The sequence below is a fragment of the Polypterus senegalus genome, chromosome 12 (assembly GCF_016835505.1).
Source record: "Polypterus senegalus isolate Bchr_013 chromosome 12, ASM1683550v1, whole genome shotgun sequence".
Lineage (NCBI taxonomy): Eukaryota > Metazoa > Chordata > Cladistia > Polypteriformes > Polypteridae > Polypterus > Polypterus senegalus.
Genome location: NC_053165.1, coordinates 163,460,273 through 163,476,747, shown reverse-complemented (window position 1 = coordinate 163,476,747; position 16,475 = coordinate 163,460,273).

The window sequence follows — 16,475 nt, the reverse complement described above, 5'->3', positions numbered from 1 at the left end:
TCCTGTTAAACTGAGAGGCAGACATCTACAGAAAAATAACAAAAAATTGAATGGACTGTCAGTCCTGAAGAAAGAGTAAGCACCAACACCTGGAAAGAAACTTCAAACCACAAGGAATTCCATCCATTCCATGGTCTGGTATCCCTACGGGGGTTGAGGAAAATTCCTTACCCAGCTGGGCTGATGTAATGGAAGGACCCCTGGAATGGAAATTCAGCCTGGCTGAGCGGAGCTTTAATTGGTATCAGGGACGAGTAATGGAAGGACTGAGGGAAAGGTGATTAACAGTGCAAAGATTTTGATCATGATTGGATGAAGATGTGATTGACAAACAGAAACCTATTATCTGATTGGATGAAGTCCAATATGATTGACAGACAGCCACACCCATAGGAAACACCCATTTTACTCCTGACTTCAGCAATAGCTAGTGGTGTAAAGGTGCATTCCTGGATCTAAGATAGCTTTAAGTTGTAATTTTCCTATTTTCATGTATTTATCTATTTATTTGTAATTCCTGACCATAGAACACTGGTGCTGTACTTTTGACTTTGATCACAAACATCCATGACACTAATTGTCCCAAACATTATGGTGCCCTAAAATGGGGGGACCTTGTAGAAAAAGTGTTGTGTGAGCGAAATGTCTGCAGATTCCCTTAAATGAAAACCTGCAGTGTGCACTCTAATCTCATCTGAATTGTCTGGTTTGTACTTTTAAACTATAGAGCAGAGGGGGAAATCAAGGAAAAATGTGTCTTTGTCCCAAACATCATGGGCGCAGTGGTAGCGCTGCTGCCTCGCAGTTAGGAGACCCTTAAGGGTTCGCTTCCCGGGTCCTTCCTGCATGGAGTCTGCATGTTCTCTCCGTGTCTGTGTGGGTCTCCTCCCACAGTACAAAGACCTGCAGGTTAGGTGGACTGGTGATCCTAAATTGTCCCTGGTGTGTGTGTGTGCCCTGCGGTGGGCTGGTGCCCTGTCCGAGGTTTGTTTCCTGCCTTGCGCCCTGTGTTGGCTGGGATTGGCTCCAGCAGACCCCCGTGACCCTGTAGTTAGGATATAGCAGGTTGGATAATGGATGGATGGATGGATTATGGGGGGTGCTGTATATCCTAAAATGACAATTGAATGTGTAATTTCATAATCAGAACTTTATTTAGCACCGTGGAATATGTAAAACTTATGGCTTATTGCGTCATGAAGTGCAGTAAATGATGTATGGCTAAACGACTACATAATCACACACCTGCGTTATTAACACGAGTATAAGTAACCCGTAATTATAAGCTGTTTCAATGCACTAAACTTTATCTTGAAGTATCAGTAACTCTATCAATGTTAATTTTCCAAAGGGTCACGATTTCCATAAAAAGGTTCGTCTGTTTCTGTTCGAGAAGGGGACTTTTGCCAAACGACTGTCGCTTTTAAACGCGTCTTTTGCCTGCAGTGCACAGATAGTCCAGCAGATGGCAGATGACGCGCATCGGCTTTATATACGAGTGGCTTTTCAGGAAATGGAGTTACGGGTCTGCGCAACCCTTTAGGCAAACTAGGCGGTCGCCGGTGTGGAGTGGGTTCAGAACTTGTGGGGGCAGACATAAGACAATCGACAATCCAATAATAACACGAACAACAACAACAATAACAACAATGATAATAATAATAATAATCCTCAAACTGCAGCATAGAAGACATAGACATGACAAAGTATAATGAAACGATCACAAAGGCAACAGGACAGACTGCAGCATTTGAACTCTATCTGTAATCATCTCACTAATGGACATACTGTACATTATAGCATATGTTAAAAGTTAGTATGTATCACCCTCCCATGTTCGCCAGCAACTATGACAATCGCTTTTGGCACCAGGGATGCCAAATCCTGGGAATATTCCCAGCCCAACGATTGATGATCGTCTCATCAGCCTAGGGTGGCAGTCATTGCACCTGCAAACCGCTCCCCTTTTATATGCTGAGATCGTGAAAAGAGCGCAGCCATCGGAGTGGACGGCAGGAAGACATGAGGGAGTGACACAGAGAGAGAGACAGAGACAGAGTGCCGATGGAGGAGTGAGGGAGCTGAAGAGAGAAATGGCAGGAATCTGGGAAGAGAGCCCTGGGGATCAGTGGTTGGAATGGCTGAGCGTGGACGAGGAGCGGGAGTGACCAGGCGTGTGAATGACCGGGAAGGCAGCGAGGGTCGATGAGACCGGAGAGTTGATCCTCACTGTCACCATGGAGCGACAGGGACACGGACCCATGGAAGGCTGGCTGTGTCTGTCGGCAGGGTGACTTCTCTGCTGTGTAGGCCCGTATGGGACGAGCAGAGGAGACATCCATTTTACGGATGCGGGGCTTTTCGAAAAGGACAGTTGCCTGTCCGCTGGTTTTTAACCTCATTTTTCTTCTTCCTCTTTCATTTTTAATGGATTTATTTCTTGAATTCTTTGAGCCCTTTTATTTTTGTTGGACTGCTGTAATGAAAGCCCTGGGCACTGTTTCACCTTCCCCTTGTTTTTTGTTCAGCTCATCCTCATCAACATTAATGGTGGCGGGGGGTTTGGGAGACTCCCGGTGGAACCAGGGAGTGTGGGGCCGACCCGCACGTCACATGTCTACATTCACAGTGGTCTCGCCATCTTCCACAGATGTGTTTCCTGCTCCTGTGTTTTCTTTTCATTCACATTTCTTGGTAGCTGACAGTCCATTCCTCTTCTTCTTCCTCTTCCTCTTTCTGTTGAATTCTCACCCTGTCTCTGAACACTCAGCACCCAAGCCAGATGTGCCAGTCCAGCCCATGATTTCTGCCCCACACACTGATGTGGTTTGGCTGGCACGAGAACCTGCGAGTGCTCCTCTGTGGTCGGCATCTCCTTCCGCTCAGAGAGGTTTGTTCTCTGCATGTGAGGAGGCTGCAGCTGCTCAGGGTGGACGTGTTCGTGACTAGGGTGGCAGTTCAGTGTGTCATTTGTGCTCCGTGGACAAACATGTCCCCTGGTGGGTCAGCTGAACTCATCCACCGTTGTTTGTGACTTCAAGATGAAGTGGAGGACACGAGTGATTCAAATGAGGCTTGTCAGCAGGTTTGCAGGCCTCAGACTCAGTAACAGGATGTGGTGGGCAGTGCGGCCACTGATGATGTCTTTCAAGAAAAGAGATTTGGTTAGAAATTCATTTCTGTTTAATCAGAGTGGCTGAGGAGAAACGTTAAGCAGAAACCAAAAGAACAAGGTGAGCCCATGGGGACAGGGTGGGCCATCATAAAAGATAAAAAACAAAATAACTGTGGCCTTAAATCAAAAAACATGAACTTCATAGCAAGAGAAAAGATGTAAGGGTGACTTGGGAAGAGGACGTCTGTTGATCTGAAGAATGAAGACAAAGGGGACACTGTGAACGTCTTTAAGCATTGCGCTTGTGATGGAAGACGTGGACCAAAAGGCTGAGGACGACAAAGGGGACAGGGAGGTGACGAGCCACCTGTGGAGTACAGGACGTTAAAGTCTGATGGCTAGCAAAGCTTGAAACATGGAGAAGTGAACTGAGACAAAACACAAGTAAAGCGAGAGTCGGGAAAATAACGATCTTTAAATTAATGAGGAGTATAAAACACAAAATAACTGATGGCAAAAGTATTGACCCCCTTTAATATGACACCCCAGAATCATCCAGCTGGCTTTACAAGTCCCATCATCAGTACAATGGAGGTCACCTGTCTGGGGTTTCTATTTATTTGTCTCTGACTTGTGCCGAGCCAGTATGGTGGGCTCACCGACACGATGAAGACAAAGGAACACAACAAGCAAGTCAAGGGACGGAGGCAAGGAAACCTCCAAGGCACCGAGTACCCAGTGTAACAAAAGACAAAGGGGATCATAAAGAGTTGGCTGGGGGTCCCCAGAAACATATGGGCTCACAATGTTTCTGATGCAAAGGCCCCAAACATTAATATAGCCCTGGAGTAAGGCTCTTAACCTGTATTTGAACCGGGGGTCCCGTACAAAATGGCTGACCCTGTGCTATGATGCTACGCTTCTATCTGCCTCTTTGTGGCAAACTCCTAATGCAAGAAATTGTATTTGGCAATCAAATGAAGTACCATCATTATCATCATCATCATCATCATCATCATCATCATCATCAGACTCTTACAGCAACAGCAAGACACATTGTCACCCCTAGAGGGAGCCATTTCCCAAATCCGGATCTTCTAGAATGCCTTCACTTTAACTTCCCATGACTTCTCAGTTTGTTATTTAAAGTTTACTTTAAAGTCTTGGAGATCCGGGCCAGTCCTGCTGCCAGCCTGGACGTCAGACGAGATGCGGGCCGAGGAGTTCATCTGTGCAGGTGCTCTTGTGTATACTGCGGTGGCTCTCTCTGCACAAATACCTGGGTTATGACTACCAGGGGAACACACGAGCAACTGAGTCTTAAATAAAGAAACAATAATCTGTTAAAGGGAAAAAAGTAGAGTGAAGCTGGATGGAGGGAGAGACCCGGGGCCTGGCTGAGGTACTGTCGTGTGAAAAAGTAAGTGCACCCCCTGGAAACTGTGCTACAGACAAACAGGAGATTTTCATGGTAATGGTGCATATTTTGTACTTCTTCACATGACTGAATATGCATATAATTTTACAGAAAGAAAGAAAGAAAGAAAGAAAGAAAGAAAGAAAGAAAGAAAGAAAGAAAGAAAGAAAGAAAGCCACCCAGGTTCAGCAGGCTGCTATTCATTTCATTTTCCAGTCACCACCAGTAAGTGGATAAGCTCATTGAATTTACTTCTTGTAAACAAGTTGGATTATTTTTTTTCATTTTCAGTTTTTATTTTATTACATTGGTTACCCTTTTTATTTTTTTTTATTATTTACTTCCCTTTATGCGTCTTCAACAGGTGGCCCCCGTCCTCTCGTTTCTCACCCTCACCGCTGAATTCCCCCGACACGCCGCGTGAGTCATTGCATAACACAGACGTGCCTCCACACCTCAAGCGACAAAGCCGTCTAGACAGACTTTATCTTGCTCTTATCCCATAATAATCCACTGAGAAGATTCTGTTTCTGTACTTTGGGCTCCCAGTTTCAGTTGTCATTGCCATCACATTACACCTCCTCCAAATGTCCCGAGTCCCAGCACAAAACATCCAGTTAAGCCCCAACACTTTAAGGGCCCCAATCCACAAAGTCTGGAAAAGCAACCAGGTGACACCCGTTACTGTCCTGTGAAAAAGTAAGGACACCCCCAGAATGTGGACATACAAGGTTTGATCTTCATTTTAAACAATATCTTTAAATAAGTCTGTAGAGGTAGAGGTGAGCGTAAATGGAGGAACTGAAACTTCGCAGTTCACTATGAAAAATTAAAGGCACATACGGCAGAGTGTAACAAAGCCATTCGTCTTGGGAGGCAGTCTTATTTTTCTAAAAATTTTAAATGATAACTCAGGAAATCCAAGAGTTTTATTTATAATGCTTGATCGTCATCTAAGCCCAGCTAATGATTCATCACAGAATTCCTCTGGAAAGCATCTCGTGAAACTTGGAAGGCTTTTGCAGGATTTTTTAAGCACAAAGTAAACAATATGATATGTACCTAGCATAGTGAAAAGCCTGTTATAAACTGTTCTGTTTCAAAGGCGTCATGCATCTGTGAACCTCTGCTCGCCGGATCTGCCTCACCTCTGCTTTTCACCCTCATCGGACATTCAAGTCCTTACGTTCCTCATTCTTGGTGCTTCTCGTTGACTTTCTTCATCAGACATTCCAGACCTGTTTTGGACGACGTGCCAGGCAGACTTGCACCATTATGTGTGTTTACTCTTTACTTGTCTTGGTTCAAAGGACATTACTGCCCTCTTGTGGACGTTAAATGTCATTATGTCTGAAAAAGGGTACAAATGCCAGACAGACAGACAGACTTCTTATCTTTTAATGTATATCTTCTTCTTCTTTTGGCTCGTCCCGTTAGTGGTCGCCACAGTACATCATCTTCTTCCATACCTTTCTGTCCTCTGCATCTTGTTCTTTAACACCCATCACCTCCATGTCTTCTCTCACCACATCCACAAACCTTCTCTTAGATCTTCCTCTTCCTATATCTTTTTCTCTTGCCTGGCAGCTCTATCCTTAACATCCTTCTCCCAATATATAGACCTCCAAAATGAATCCCGTTCAACTCCAGCATGCTCTTTTTAGCGAATGCATACTTTCACTCAGAGAGGTTTAACTAAACGAATTTCTCAACCAAATCCCTGCACTTGTGTCCTTGACCAGTCCCAACAGGTCTTTTTAAAGATGTCGCCGATGTGCTGATTGCTTGTGTAGACATTAGGTGCTTTACCACAACAGAAACTTCACATTCAGGAACCAATGAGTTCCTGTATGATGTAGACCCTGGGCCACTTGTGGGTCCTGACCACTTTCGTGTGTCATGTACAAAACTGCACAACATGAATCATACATCGGGGAAACCAAACAACCACTGGCGTAGCGGATGGCACAACACAGAAGAGCTGCCTCGTCAGGCCAGGACTCCACAGTCTATTTACATCTACAGGATCTCTGTGGTCACTCTTTCAATGATGAAGATGTGCACATCCTGGACAGGGAGTCAAGGAGGCCATTTACATGACAAAGGAACGACCATCTCTGAACCGAGGAAGGGGCCTAAGGGTACATCTTTCATCATCTTACAATGTGGTGATTGCAGCCATTCCCCAACTCTTGGTATCATGGCCATTGATCAGTGGACAATTTGCATATCATTGATCACACGGTCCATTGTTAGTCAAAGGTGCTAGTTCGGTCATTAGGCTAAGGTACTGTTTATAAGGTTGAAGAAACCTGCAGTCAACTGAGACTGAGGAAGTCACTTGGATGAGTGATGAAACGTATCTCTCCAGATGAACAGAATCAACTTTCTAAAATGCACAACATGAAGTGTAACTTTTATGCAAAATGTGTGATGTGCAAAGAAGAGTGATGGGTGTTTGAAGTGGGACATGTTCGGGAGTTTATCGCTTCGATGAGGTGAATGGCATGGCGCATAAGGAACGGCAACTGTGAAGACCGATGTGATGAAAAGTTCAGCAAGATTGGGAGTTCACGGGGTAAACTCATACGTTTTTATTTCATAGCAATTGTGAGTTCATGGGGTGATTATTACTTCAATGAGGTATACAGCATGTCGCGCAAGAAGTGGCAGCTATGAAGAGTGATGCGGAGCGAAGTGCACTGAGATTGGAAGTTCATTTGGGACCTGCACACCCAATTTCTGTGAAGTGTCCATGACTTTATGGGGGAGATTATTGATCTAATGTGTTGTGGTGCATCAGGGAGGTGGCTGTAAGAGGGATGTAGTATGAAGTGCGGCCTCCATCTTTACTTATAACTCCAAAGTCCAATCTACTAAAAGATGTGTGAGATGGCACCAGTGCTTGTGGTCAACCAATCAACGCGATTCATCACCCGAGCCCCACTCATGACAGTTCCTGGTTGAACAAAAAGTACATAACCTGGTATACCAGCTAAAAAGGAACTATCACCCCCAGGAACTACAAATGGCCTGAGTTCCTGTAGTGGGAATGCTACAAACGTTCCTGAATTTCTAAAAAGTCCCTGGTTCCTGAAAAACATTCCCGTGGAGGTAGAACACCTGTAGTAGACCAGGGGTTTATGTGGATGGAGTCACCTGATACCAAGAAGGAGATAACTGAATTACAGTTGTCGATCCTACTTCTTAAATTCATAGTTAATTACATGAGTACGTGATCAGTGGCCATTTCTCATATCCTTGCAAGATACTGATAAATGGACCCTCGGAGTCAGAGTACTGCTATGTTATATTGTACTGGTTCTCTTATGAATCGTGTATAAAAGTAGCAGTGGGGCTGGGTCACCGATCAAGGGGCTTTAATTAAAATCTTTCTAAGAGTGCTGAGGGCAAACTCTACCAGAAGTCATTCAATATAATCAATATATAATCAAATCCATCCATCCATTATCCAACCTGCTATATCCTAACTACAGAGTCACGGGGGTCTGCTGGAGCCAATCCCAGCCAACACAGGGCACAAGGCTGGAAACAAACCCCGGGAAGGGCGCCAGCCCACCACAGGGCGTGCACACACACACACACACACCCAGGACAATTTAGGATCGCCAAAACAAGCATTTTGCTACTGGGATTCTTTCACCTTTCACTGTAACAAAGTTCACTTGCTGACTCCAAATCTGAAAACCGTTTTCGTGCAGCACGTCCCATTTTTTAGTTAAGATGTTCCAGGTCTTGGACAACTAAGGTTGACTGGACAGTAAAGGCGAGAAAAAAGTGGTGCCAAAATGAAGGAAGGTGTTCTTGTTGGCCCTGACATCCGTGAACCGATGCTTGATGATGAGTTCAAAAGGAAACTGAAGCCCACTGAGTCAGCACCACCATTTGTGCAGGTTGTCCAGAATTTTCTTGGGAGTCACAGAGCAGAGAATTATGCTGAGCTTGTGGAGAACCTGCTGAAAGTGTATCAGATTACGGGAGCCAGAAAGTCACCGAAGACGCATTTTTTACATTCTCATCTCGACTTTTTTCCACCAAATCTAAGCGATGTCAGAGATGAGGATGGGGAAAGATGTCATCAAGATACAAAGGTGATGGAAAACCGATATCGGGGAAAATTTACTCCAAGCATGATGGGTGATTATAGTTGATTCATGGAAAGAGAGATGGATGTGCTGTACAAGCGCAAAAGTAAGGGCCTCAGACAATTTTGAGCACACTGACCTCGCTTTTATATTGAGGTAAATTGACATAAACGTGTTTTAATGTGTCTCTGGTATCGTCTTCTGGTTTGTTTTCAGAATAGACACATTCAAATGATTTTGGTGGGACAGAGTTCAAACTTTAGATATCGTGTTGATATATTACATTGATATTCAAAAGTGTCAAAACGGCATTGACGTGTATCTCAAAAATCTGATGTGCTGGCTTAGTTCCAATTTCATATATTGTGGACGCTAGGGGTCGCTGTTGCCCCGTTGAACCCACCAGACAGACGTCCCAGACCAATGTGTAAAAGCACAAGAAGATTCTTTTATTATTTTCTTCAATAAAGTGCCCAAAGCACCGCACACTCCACAATTCTCCAAATCAATACAATAATAATAATAATAATCAAAAATCACTACAATCCTCCACTTCCAGCACGTCTGTCCTCTACCATCCAACTCTGGCTGGCTCCGCTGGGGTTTCCCACAATCCTTTATAGTCCATGACCCGGAAGTATTCCGTCTCCGGGTCAAACGCCTTCTTCAGGTGCCCCGGAAGTACTCGTGACTCCTACGTACTTCCGGGTTAACATCGTAATAATATCCCCCTGGTTCTTGGTGAGCTCCTCCTGGCGGCACCCATGGCACCCAACAGGGCCGAAAAACTGGACTCCATGTCCCATGCTGCCCAACAGGATTCTGGGGAAACATTTCCGTCCAGGGGAGCTGCCATCTAGTGTCCCGGGAGATGTAGTGCCCTTAAAAAGGCTCTTTCTTCTAGTTGAGGGACGTCCCGGCCAGACTGAAACGCTGGCCGTTCATCACAATATGAAATCAGTGTAAAAAAACTTAACAGAGAGCTGCTCTGATGTTCCCAGTAGCAATCAAAAAAAAATTTTGTACACCAGTGTAATCAAATAGTGAAAATCATATTTAATAATAAAAACGGATTCTAACAGGGTCATCCCAGATTGTCTAAACACTTTAGTAGTTAAACGTCTGCTTAAGAGAAATAATCTCGACTCCTCTGTCTTTGGAGTTTTTTTCTAATCTGCCATGTTTTAAGTAAAATTCCAGAAGCAGCTTCTTATCAGTTAAACGACTGTTTTAATAAATATTCTATTCTTGATACGTTTCACTGAGGTTTACAAATCCTCGTACAGAAGCTGCTCTGCTTTAAGGACGGAGGCCACATGTCTGTTCTTGTTCTCCCAGATCTGAGGGCAGCATTGGACGCCACAGACCTCAGTGTTTTAATAAATCAGCTTAGTCAATGGGTGGGCTCCTCCTTCTGCGTCTTAAATTGGTTTCAGTCTTATTTAGCAGGTTGAAGTTCCTTTTTTAGATGCGTTGATGCAGTTCATGATATTGTATATGGTGTACCACAGGGATCAGTTCTGGGCCCGCCATTTCTTTCAATCTCGGCGCTTCCTGTAGGTCAGATAATCTCAGAGCACAAGGTGAGCTACCACAGATGACACGTGATGATCACAACAGACTGGGCTCCCTGACCCAATGTCTTACTAGTATTTCTGAATGGATGAGTAGTCACTTCCTGAAGCTAAATTAAGAAAAGAAAAAGCAGAAATCTTGTAAAAATGGACATAATAAGGATGTTAGAAATAAACTTGACCTGTTAGCATTAAACGTCAAGTCGGAAAGTAAAGAACTTTGTCATAGTTATGGACTCTGACTTAATTTATTTAAAGCTGTATTTTTCCATTTAGGAAACACTGCAAAAGTCAGACCTCTCATAACATTGTAAGATGCTGAGAATTCTGTTTGTGTTCACTAGATTATCGTAACAAACTCCTCACTGGTCTACCTAAGAACGACTTTAATCGGTGGCAGTGAATCCAAAATGAAGCAGCAGCGAAGCTAGAAACTGTAAAGTGGAGAGGCCTGGACATAAAAAGGTGGGCAAGTTTAAAATTTCTAGATATTTCTGTGGACCAGAGGCGAGTTCATGCCTGGGGCTCCCCTTGAAGTTCAGCACAGGTCGATTCATTCACGTTCAGTCTAAGGTTCAAGGCTGGGATCCCCCTTGAAGTTGAGCATGTCCCGATTCATTCAGAATAAGGTTTGTGGGGGTCCCCCTTGGAGATGAGCAGCACAAGTGATTGACGATTGACTATTAGGATAAATCTAATAGAAGTATTGGGAAGGGGGGGGGTGGCCTCTGAATGGATGGGCCTGGGCCCCCTGGAGCTTCACATATCTGGACTGAAGCAGCAAGACACACCAGCCATGGCATCGTTACATTGGTTGCCAGTGTCGTTTAGAACTGAATTGTGTCCTTTTTCTCTTTTGTTTGTCTCATTTTTCAATTAACTGTCCTTTTCATTTCTTCTCTTATTTTAAATTCAGAAAAATGTATTTACATTTATAAGAAACTGTGAGGTATTTGTTTTTGTTACCAGATCTTTCAAAGCTTAACTCTGTTATTTTCTCTTTCTCTCTGTGGTGTTTGCACACTTAATTATGTCTGAAGGCTGACAGATGTTTTAACATTAGTCAGTTCTGTGCTTATTAGTAAATAATGGCTTAAATTACCAGAAACTTCTAAGGAAGAAAATCCTGAAAGGAAAAAATAAGGATTTTCAGGCCTTCAAAGTCCTGCTTCATTCAATAAAAAATATACCTGCATAGATAAAACAGAAATTAGCATAGGGGTCCAATTTAGAGAAGACCCTGGTTTTGATGATGAGATGCTGCCACAGGGCTGAACCCAAGATCTGCTCTCTTAGAGACGTCTGAGCACAAAGAAGAGCATTCAGGTATGGCCCTGGCACCAAATCCTTGCCAAAAAAATGCAGCGGTTGATTCATATGTTCAAATAGATTGGGACATCCCAAAATAAAATATTGCAAAATCCCCATGATCATAAAAAGCATCTTAAAATAATCAAGCGTCTGGTGTGTTAACACTTAGTCATTCACAGTGTTTGTGGCTGCCACTTCAGAATTTAACACTTAACAGTCACGGTTGTGGGCCTTAAGAGTGGAAGTGGTGCTTCACACGCTCAAGAGTCGACTTCTTCCTCATTTTCAACTGTGAATTAGCAATCCGTGAAAAACAGACGCACAATGTCAGCGGGCCTTTTTGACTGAATTCTCCATTAATTCCATATGCTGTTTTTTCAGATTTATATTGGTGACATTGATTCTGGTGTAGTTAACGCATTTCTGAAGTTCACAGATGACACTAAAATTGGAGGGATGGCAGACACCGAGGAGGCAGCAAAGACAATTCAAGAAGACCTAAGAACTGGGAGAGCACTTGGAACATGCAGAAAAGTGCAATGAGCTGCACAAGGGCTGAAGGAGCATCAATTATAAATGCAAGATGGGTGACACGGAGGTATGAGGAAGAGACCCCTGAAAAGGGTTTAGGGGGTTATGTTGACACCACATTTCCATTGTCTATGAAATGTGCAGAAGAAATCAAAATGGCAAATAGAATGTGAGGTGACCGACTCAGAGAATTAAAAAGGAGCATCATGGGACCAACTTAGAGAATTGAAAAGGAGCATCATGGGACCGAAGAACATGACTTACTGTGACCGACTCAGAGAATTAAACCTGGTTAGTCTGAGAAGGTCTTAGGTCTTCAAAGTCCTCAAAGGCGCTGATCAAGGAGATCCAGCAGAACTCTTTCAACATAAAAGTAAATCACATACTTGAGGACATCAGTGGAAATTATCGGGAAGTGACTGACACCAGGAAGAAGTTCTTTGCGCAAAGAGTTGTAAGAATCTGAAACAGACGACCATAAGACATGGAGTCGAAGAAGGCACCTTCACAACCCTTGAGAAGGATCTGGGTGATGAGATTTTGGGACGGCTTAGTTATTAGTGGAATAAACAAGCCTAGTGGTCTGAGTGGTCTCCTCTTGTTTGACAAATTTCCTATTTTCTTAACAAATGTGGGTGCTAAAATCATCGTGAGAACAGTGCTGAAGTGAACATGTGTGATAAAAATAGGAAAGTGGAGAAGATCTTGTGAAACAGTCAGGACTGTGGTAAGGTGGGTGACGTGATTCTGACTAAGAAGGCCTGGCGTGAGCTTTGATGCATGGGCGTCAAACATGATATCATCTCAACGGTTTTCTAGAAAGCCACAGAAGTACGAGTTGAAATGCAAAGACCTGATGAAAACCCACTCGTCATTCATGTCACCTGAAGTAGACCCTCAAACATCACACTTCACTTAATTAGAAATGTGTGCAGTTTTTTGTTTTTTTTTAAAGAGGTGGCACCGTGGCCTTGGTGGTGGTGCTGCTGCCCACAGCTCCAGGGCTCCTTGTTTGAATGTTTTCTCCTGATGTTCATTTTCTCTTCTACATTCATTCTACATTCAGTCGCCACATTTAAATCTCGCCTAAAAACGCACTTCTTCACATTGGCTTTTAATTCTTAACCTGTTTAATTTTCCACTTGCCTTTTTGCTATTTTCTCTATTTTATTTGGTCCCCCTGACCTGTTTTTAGTATCTCTGTTTTAATTCTCTCTTAATGTTTATTTTTAATATTTTGCTTTTAGTTCTGCTTGTTGTAACTGTACAGCGCTTTGGTCAGTTGTAATGCTGTGTTTTTAAGCTCAACAAATAAATATGGTATGGTATGGTATTCCGCAAGCCCACTTGGGGAAGGGGATTCTCAGCTCAAGGGATTCCGACTTGGAGCTTTGGTTTTGTTTTGGCTTAGTTGCCTCTGAATATGCCGTCTCTTGGCTCTGGAGTGTCCCTCCAATCTCCTGATCTGCTCACCTCTACTCTGTTTCAGCCTGTTGTGGACGTGATACAGTGGATTGAGATAGTATGGAGACCCCTTTGCTTTCTGTGCACTTCACTTTGCTGTAGCTGTGAAATGGTTACATTTCTCCACTCAATAACTCATAATGACAAAGTAATGACAAGTTTTCAGAAAGGCTTGCAAATTTATTAGAAATCAAAGACTGAAATCTCTCATTCTTAGAAGTCTTCAGAACCTTTGCTATAGTCCCCCTCAATTACGTTGAATCCTCCTTGAGATGTTTCTCGAACTTGACTGGTGTCCACCTGGGGGGTCAGATTGACTTGATTGGACATCATTTTAGGAAGGTGAGGACCTTAGAAATAAAGGAGGCCATCTGGCGTCACATGTAAGGCCAGAAGTAACGAATCTCAGCATCCTTTTAGAGTCCTAAGACTGCATCCTTTCACTTAAGAAACATCGTATGAGTTGGAGCTTTTACATCACTGCGAGAGGCTGAAAGGTTAACATATACTTTGGTCTTTAGTGGTCCTAAATATTATAATGCACTCCTATCAGGATTACCAAAAAAAAAAGACATAAAAAGCTATGATTAGTCCAAAGCACAGCAGCAAGAATCTCAACTAAAAGAAAATCTGAGCACATCACACCAGTCTTAGCATCGCTACACTGGCTGCCTGAGTCATTCAGGAATGATTTTAAAAATCTTTAACTGCATATAAGATGCTAAACAATTTAGCAGCTTCTTGTTATGCCAGCAGGTATGAGACTTAAGAAAGCAACTGGAAGATAAGGACGTAATCACAAACTGAAATGAGGGATCAGAACCAGGAGAACAACTATCAGTAACCAAACTGGGAAAAAATGGGAGAAAATCAAAATCGGGTCCAAAAACCAGAGAAACAAAACTAAGAACATTTCCAAAAAGCTCTGAACATTTTAGGAATGCGTGTAGTCTGGTGGGGAAGCAGACCCTAGGATGACGCTTCATCCCATTGCATCATAATTGACAGGGCATGACCTCTAAGGACACGCCCACTCTGGGACGGTCCTAACAACGGGAATAAATAAAAGTGATGTCAGGATGGTGGCGATAGAACGGCCCAAATCACAAACCAAAATGAAAACTATAAACAAATGAACCCAATGGTTCACTACCTCAGAGCGGTGTTTCCTAAACTGTGACGTCCATAATCGTGTGAGCGTGATGTCAAATTGTACCAAATGAGAAAGGGCTGTGAATGGTTTACAAAAAGCCTTTGTGATGGATCTGCACATTTCATGGCTGAAACAAACCCCCCAGAAGACGAGTCTCAGAGGGTAAAGGACGATGATCGGTGTCAGTTCTCCAAGGGGTCATCTCCGCACCCCCAGACAATGATCTTAGTATACAAAAAAGGCACATATATTGTAAAATATATTGAAATATCTCCATGCTTTGAAATACATTGTATAATATGTCATAACTAAAATGTACATATTATTTAAAAGTATGTTGTAATACCAGGGACGTTCAAAAAGCTCGTGCACATTTTTTAACTCCGTTTATTAAGAATTTCAAAAACAAATGACTTCACTTTTCTACGTCGTCACCTTCATCCATCCATCCATTATCCAACCTGCTATACCCTAACTACAGGGTCACGGGGTTCTGCTGGAGCCAATCCAAGCCAACACAGGGCGCAAGGCAGGAAACAAACCCCAGGCAGGGCACCAGCCCACCACAGGGCACACACACGGCACAATTTTGGATCGCCAACTCACCTAACCTGCATGTCTTTGGACTGTGGGAGGAAACCCACGCAGACACGGGGAGAACATGCAAACTCCACGCAGGGAGGACCCGGGAAGTGAATCCCGGTCTCCTTACTGCGAGGCAGCAGCACCACCGTGCCACCCTTATTAGTCATATATTATTTATAAATATAAACTGCTCAAAAAAATTAAAGGAACTCTTTGAAAACACATGAGACCTCAATGGGAAAAAAAACCTGCTGGCTCTCTCTACTGCTATGGACTGAGATGGTGATGTGTGAGAAACGAAAGGATGGCAATGAAAACAATCAACCGACAGAGAGAGGGCTGAACACAAAGACACCCCGAAAATCAAAGGGAAAAAATGATGCAGTGCCAGGCTGGCAGGCGAGTCTATTTGGCCGAAACTCCAAATCGTACTCAGTAGTTTGTATGCCATACCCCCAAACCCCCACTTGCCAGACAATGATCTAATGAGACGATGGATGGCGTCCTGGAGGATCTCCTTCCAGATCTGGACCAGGGCATCACTGAGCTCCTGGACAGTCTGAGGCGTCAGATGGACCGAAACATAATGTCCCACCAGAGTTGATCTATAGGATTGGGGTCAGGCGAGTGAGAATGGGGGCGGGGGCAGTCAATGGTGTCAGTTCCTTCATCCTCTCGCCACATGAGGCCGGGCATTGTCGTGCACCAGGAGGAACCAGCATAGCGTCTGATAATGGGTCCAAGGATTTCATCCTGATGCCTAATGGCAGTCAAGGTGCCCACCGTTGTCTAGCCTGTAGCGGTCTGTGCGTCTGTCCCTCCATGGATATGCCTCCCCAGACTGACCATCACTGACCCCCCCCACCTGCTCTCATCTGTGAAAATGCCAGTGGTGGACCTGCCAGTTCTGGAGCTCCACGGTACCGACTAGAGGATGTCGGGCCCTCAGGTCACCCTCATGAAGTCTGCTTCTGATTGTTTGGTCAGAGACATTCACATCAGTGGCCGGCCTGCCTGCTGGAGGTCATTTTGTAGGCTCTGCAAGTGCTAATCCTGTTCCTCCAGTCCTACTGATGGGTTTAGGATCTTCTATGAGGGGTCCTGTCCAGCTCTCCTCGAGGAACTGCCCGTCTGCCTCCAGGAATCTCCTTCAAGCCCTTGAGACTGTGCTGGGAGACACAGCAAACCTTCTGACAATGGCATGTGGTATTGATGTGCC